The sequence below is a fragment of the Suncus etruscus genome, chromosome 2 (genome assembly GCF_024139225.1).
Source record: "Suncus etruscus isolate mSunEtr1 chromosome 2, mSunEtr1.pri.cur, whole genome shotgun sequence".
In the NCBI taxonomy this organism is placed as follows: Eukaryota; Metazoa; Chordata; class Mammalia; order Eulipotyphla; family Soricidae; genus Suncus; species Suncus etruscus.
In genome coordinates, this window is record NC_064849.1 from 163,704,648 (window position 1) to 163,711,462 (window position 6,815).

Below are 6,815 nucleotides of genomic sequence, written 5' to 3' on the forward strand. Positions count from 1 at the left end.
TGGGCTGAAACTCTGAATTCTTCTCAGAAGCCCCAGCAGCTACAGCCACATCCCACAGCCACCGCCATATAAAGAGATCAGATTCACAACTAATCTCTAAAGAGATGTCAAGTCAATAAAACCCATAGGTACACTTGTCTTCAGGCTGAAAGCTCTGGAGGGCGGAGAGCCAAATTGCCCAAATTCTACGATTCTGACAGCCCTGGTCGGAGCACAGAAAATTGATAGAAAAGTAGCAAGGAAGCCAACTAAGCTCAATAAGTAAAAACAATAACACAGAAGGCTCAACTCACAACAAACAGCTCAGTAAATCTCCAGACAATGACTTTAATAACCCCATTGTGAAATATAACAATTTTCACAAACTTTCTTTTACTAGACTATTTTTGATCATTGCACTTACCATTGTGTAGTAACAAGCAATATAAAATAAATTATTTTGTGCTTGCCAAGGGGACAGGCTTGGGCGTGGGTGAAAGGACTATCACAATGGTGATGGAATTGATGCTGAAACAGTGAATGCCCCAAACAACTGTATTATGTATTAGAAACATCAGCTAAACCCTGGTGTTTAAATAAAGTTAGAAAAATAAAATAAAAATTGCCAGAAAAGGAAAAGAAAAAAAGATTTCCTATTCAATACTCATCCAAAAAGATCAACATTAAACATTCTAAGCTTAATGGAAGGAGGAATTCAGTCATCTTAATTTACATATATTTTTTACAATATGTACACATAACTTTATATCATATTTATTCTTTTTTGCATAACATAGTTTAGTTTATCTAGAGGCTAATATGAGGTAATACTCAAGAAAAAGGTTCACAATAGAACAATACATTAGAGAAAGAATTAATTCAAATACATTTCTTCAGAAATTAATGAAATAAAAAATTAAAAATATAAACTATAAATCTGAGCTGGAGAGATAATGCAGGCATTAAGGTACTCTGCCTTGAATATAAACAACTAGGTTTGATTCCCACAATAAATGAATCTCTGACCTGCCAGGAGTGATCCTTCAGCATAGAGCAAGGAGTAAACTTTGAACAATACTAAAAATGGCCCAAATTCTCCCTAAAACATAAAACAATAAAAATTGTGTTTTAAGTTTTAATGCAATTTCTGTTTTATTATCTTAATACTTTCCCTTTCTTGGCTTGAAATCTCCATTATTTCTTACATGTTTTCTGTCTGGTCATTGTAGTATTATGTGCCTTCAACAAACCAGAATGCAAAGCAAAGTAATTGTACAGATTTTTGAAAGAATCATGCTAAGTGGGAAAGATTTTTATTGAGATTTCTAGGCAATACTTTGAATGAATAAACCATTTTACTTCTAAAATGGCAAGATTAAACTCTAGACAGATTATTTGGAGAATCAAAGTGAACAGCTAAAGTACTTACTGAAGTTTAGACAAAAGAAAATGTGACTTGTAGAAAAAGGTGGAGGCAGAATCTAAAATAGATCTTTGGACTAATAATTGAGATCAGTTGTCCAGAAAGGTCTAATACATTGCATTTTCATGGTTTAGATAAAACTATAAATTCTGATGAAATCACAAGAATCAATTAAAAATCATTTAAAATGGGACCTCAGCGCCGCCTGGTGTGACCCCTACACAAGCAAACAAGCAAAAAAAGACAAAAAATGGGACCTGAATAAACTTGGAAGTATTTATAAGGAATTTTAATAATAAATAATGATAACTTCTATTTATAAGTCCCTTATGAAAATATAGAATTTTGGGGAGAATAAATGCTAGAAAGCTTTTTTCCCCATTTTACAAACAATAGTATCACAAATTAGGAAAGTCAGGTTAAGCGAATCCATGAACTCGCAGACAATACTTGTGTTAGTAAGTGAAGTCACGTGTTCATAGTAAGTTATGCAGCATGGGTTGGAGGCTATAAAAGCAAACATCTATTCATTTCACTGACAGTAATATGAACAACTTGGCCCTGAATCTCAGGCAAATCCTTAATTCTGTTCATAACCATAATACTGTACAAACCTTAAATTAATTTCTAACCCTAAACTAAACCTAATTCTAACACTAAGCCCAAACACTAATACCAATGCCATCTTAATATCTAACCCTTAATATCTAAACCCTAACTTGTACTATCTCTAGCCTATTGCTAGCAATAAACATAAGCTTTAAATATAGCTAAACACTAATTCTAACCCTAGTTTGAAATCAACTATAATCCAAACAATGACACTAACCAAAAACGTTAATCTTTACCTTATCCTAAAATTTAATCTTATATTACCCTAAACATAATGCGAACCTAAAACTATAATACATTAAGCTTAACCATAACCAAAAATACAAACATAATCCTGACACTAAACCTAATATTCATACTAAACTACCACTTACCAAAAGCTAAACATGACTTTAACCATAACCACAACCAGTTTTGTTAATGAAAAATTTAATTTAGAATTGTCATGGTGAATAAATTATCCTTGTACATTTTGTTTGTTTGTTTTTTCTGTCACACCCGGTGACACTCAGGAGTTACTCCTGGCTATGCACTCAGGACCATTGGGGAATCGAACCACGGGTTTGTCCTAGGCTAGCTTGGGCAAGGCAGTACCTTACTGCTTGTGCCACTGCTCCGGCCCCTCTTGTTCATATTAGGAAAGGCTTTTTTCTTTAGTACTTATCTAAGTAGACTTCAGAAGACCAAACTAATAGAGAAAATTATGGCTTGTGAAGCTCTCACATATTTCCTTCTTTAGATGATAACCTTAAAAACAACCCTAAACATCACGCTTTCTTATACTATAATACTAACCCTAAACTCACTTCTAACATTAATCCAAATTTAACATTAAATCCTAATGCTAGTTCTAATGCCAACCAAACTTTAACCAAACACTACCTAGTCCTAAATCTAACACTAATAATTCTAAACCTAACCATAACTAATCCTAATTTAGTCCTAACACTTTTTCCTAACAAAATATAAAAAGTATTATAATACAAATACTAACCCAATATTGACTCAGCACTAAACTTTAGTCCCAACCTAATGCCAACAGTAACCCTATCTCAAATCCTCACTCTAATCACAAATAATAAGTATTACATACAAAGTTAACCCTCATCTAAAATGATAACTTTTGCATTTACTCAGACTTAATTTTTTATTTTGGTTTTTGGGTCACACCTAGCAGTGCTCAGGGTTACTTCTGACTCTGCACTCAGGGGTTCAATCATTTCTGGTCCTGTTTGGGAGACCATATGGGATGCCAGGGATCAAACCCAGGTCAGCCACGTGAAAGGCAAACGCCCTACCCGCTGTGCTGTCCCTCGGGCCCTTAGATTTAATTTTTAAATCTAAAGATGAAACTCTGATCCCAAACCTAATGAAAATAAAATATCAAATTAAAGGGGGGGGGGGTTACATGGTTACATGCTCGCTTCGGCAGCACATATACTAAAATTGGAATGATACAGAGAAGATTAGCATGGCCCCTGAGCAAGAATGACACACAGATTCGTAAAGTGTTCCATGAAAAAAATTTAAAAAATTAAAAATAAATAAAATAAATAAAGAAGGGGTTTACAAAAAACAATATTCTTATACAACCTGCAAAGGCAATGACTACCTTTTACGTTCAAAGCTCATTCGAAACAACAAGGTTTACAAAGTCTGAATTAACTTTTACTTATTCTCATTCTTAATAATCTGAAAAGTTAACTCTACTATTAATGTAAGCATGATCTAAATCCTAAACTTTATTCTAAACATAAGCCCTAAGCCTATTCCTAACTTATTCTTAAACACTAACACAAACATTTATCATCTTGGAAAGGCAGTTTAAAGGTTGCTATGAGCATTAAAGGGTTCTTGCGCAATCTGAAAAATCAACTTAATCCTTCGGATTTATACAGCTGTAGTCAATAAGAATAGGTATAAAAACTGGATAAGGCCAAACTTACTATCTTCCTTATTCAGAATCATAAAAAAATCTAAATCTAATCTTCACTAGCCCTAACCCCACTTTTCCCCAGCAGCAACTTTTAAACTGTCACTAACACTAACTTTAAATGTTAAATTAATCTTTACATTACACTAACCATAAACCCAAAATATAACCCTTTTCTAATATTAGCCCTCATTAAAACTAATTCTATTCACATTAGTCAAAATTCTTACCCTAAGCGTAACTAACATCTTCATATGAACCCAATATTCAAACCAAAATGGAAAATTAGATAAATGCTGCCTTAAGTGCACAAAGTTTCTTTTTAAATCTGGAAAGCAATGAAGGATATAGGCTAAATAAGCCTATATTTATTCTCTGTCTGATCCACTAACCAGAATATACAATCTTTTTTTTTAAGAACATACAATCTTTAACTATCATCTTAACACTAAAAATATCCATAAATGCTACCTATACCAATAAAATCTGAAACCTACCCTTAACATTAACCTAAACTCTAAGCAGAAAAACTGACAAAAACCAGAAGTCTACACACTAAATCTAACTCTAACTCATAATATAATTTAATACTAACAAAAAGATCCTTTAGCTTAACCTAATCATAACCAAAAGAAAGACTAAGTATCTTGAAAAGTCAGATGAAGAACTGCCATTAGCACATAAAGTCTCTTCGTACAACCTAGAGAAGCAATATAATCTTTGAGGATTAAATAGATAAATTTTAGATAGACAGGTTGGCAAAGGCTGTGTAGTTTGTACAAACCAAACTTATTTTCCTATTCACAAGTTACCTGAGAAACATAACACTAGCCCTAACATTACATCTAAACTTATTACTAATTCTAAAACTAACTCTATACCAAACATAACATTAACCCTAATTTCTAACCTAAACCCCCCATACCTAACCCCATTTCTAAACTTAACCTAAATTTAAATATAAACAGTAAACCAAAACTTAATTTTTTTAAGAATTGAGAACACCCAGCAATGTTCAGGAGTTACTACTATCTCTACACTCAGGAATTATTCATGGAAATGCTTGAGGGGACAAGCTGGAAGACTATGGTAGAACACAAGATGGTAGCATGCAAGATAAATACCCTACTGTCTGTACAATCAGTCTTGCCCTAAACCTAACTTTTCTATCCTTCTCTTGTACACCCCCATACTTAATTCTTGCATGAGTCCAGCTCTAACAATGTCCTAACCTTAAGCACAAACACAAAGCATAAACCTCACTATAACCCTAGTTCTATGCATTTAGCACCCAAAGTAGAATCCTAACATTAATAGTTCATTTATCCTATATCTATTCCAATCTCTAATTATAACTTTAATATTTGATCCTAATCCCAATCCCTAACTTTAATACTAACCATAACACCATCTTTTACCCAAAAACTAATTATAACAAAACCCTATCTATTTCTAAACCTAAAACCCTATCTTACTTTCTAAAACTGACTGTAACCCTAAAACCTCACAGTAAACTTAAATTTACCTCTACAACATGCCAAAACTAACCTTAACAAAAATTTATTCTCTAATCACTAGCATATATTCTAACCATAAAATGTAAGCCTAACCCAGAGGCCAGAGTGATAGCACAGCAGTAGGGCAAATATTTGCCTTATATGCAGCTGACCTGGATGGACCCCAGTTCAATTCCTGGCATTCCACAAGGTTTCCTGAGCCTGCCAGGAGCGATTTCTGAGTGCAGAGCCAGGAGTAACTCCTGAGTGCCACCAGGTGTGATTCCCCTCAAAAAAACCCTTAACCCTAAACTTATTCAATGCTTCCGTTTCATAACCATATACTTCAATCCTTACTCTAAACTATACTCTTCATTTTAATCCAAATATTTCCTTCATGCTATTATTAACATTGACATTAACTCCTAATCATAATCCCAAATCTAATCCTAATTAGAACCTTGTGTCAACTTTAACCTAACCTCAAAATAGTAGCCACTAATCTTAACCCTACTGTATGATATCACTTATAACTAACTATTCCCCAAATCTATCCCTAACTTTTAACTTTAACCCTAATTTTAAGAGTCCAGGAAAATGTACTAAGTAAGCTTAAAAGTTTTGGGGGTGCTCGCTTCAGAGCACATATACTAAAATTGGAACAATACAGAGAAGATTAGCATGGCCCCTGGGCAAGGATGACACACAAATTCGTGAAGCGTTCTAAATTTTTTAGAAAAAAATGTTTTGGGGAAATATAACTAAGTTTGTATCTTATAATTTACAAAGATTATCAAGGAAAATACTCAGAAATAATGAAAGAGTTAATTTAAATATATTAAAAATTATCAGTTTATGAAAAAAGTGAAACAATGAAAACAAGATTTGAAGAACTGGTGCTTTTTTATAAAAACAATATAAATTGTCAACTATAAGGCCCAACTCATTATGTATGCTGATACATGATACTCTAAATGGTTAACTAGAAGTTGAATCAGTTACTTACATTATGGTACATTATGCATATTATAAAAAGGAAAACATTTGAGGTTTTATTTTTTATTCTGGAAACATCATTATAATGATATCACTGGATTGGTGTCATCCAGAAAGTTTCATCAGCTGACGAGGGTATCTCAATAGGTTTCCTATTCAGTTTTCCTAAGAGTAAAATTACTTAGGATTTGTTCCCTAGGCCCTTCCTTTTGGATGAACAGTTAAAAATGTGGGGAAGAAAATAAAACCTCATTATTGGAAATATCGTAATAAGAGTTATAGCATCTTAGTTGAGCCATAAACATGGGTAAACATACAACTTTGTACAAACACTTCTTCAATGATACTTAAAAGAATAAATTACTGATTCAACAAA

General features: G+C 33.0%; 2 non-coding genes across 2 annotated transcripts; both read left to right on the forward strand.

Annotated features, from left to right (window-relative positions):
* The first annotated feature begins 3,430 nt into the window (after nt 1-3,430).
* Nucleotides 3,431-3,537, forward strand: LOC126002249 (U6 spliceosomal RNA). The gene has a single exon (XR_007493006.1). It is a non-coding gene; the product is annotated as a U6 spliceosomal RNA (small nuclear RNA).
* A 2,533-nt stretch (nt 3,538-6,070) lies between these two features.
* On the forward strand, nt 6,071-6,176 carry LOC126003043 (U6 spliceosomal RNA). Its single transcript, XR_007493587.1, has one exon. It is a non-coding gene; the product is annotated as a U6 spliceosomal RNA (small nuclear RNA).
* The last annotated feature ends 639 nt before the right edge of the window (nt 6,177-6,815 follow it).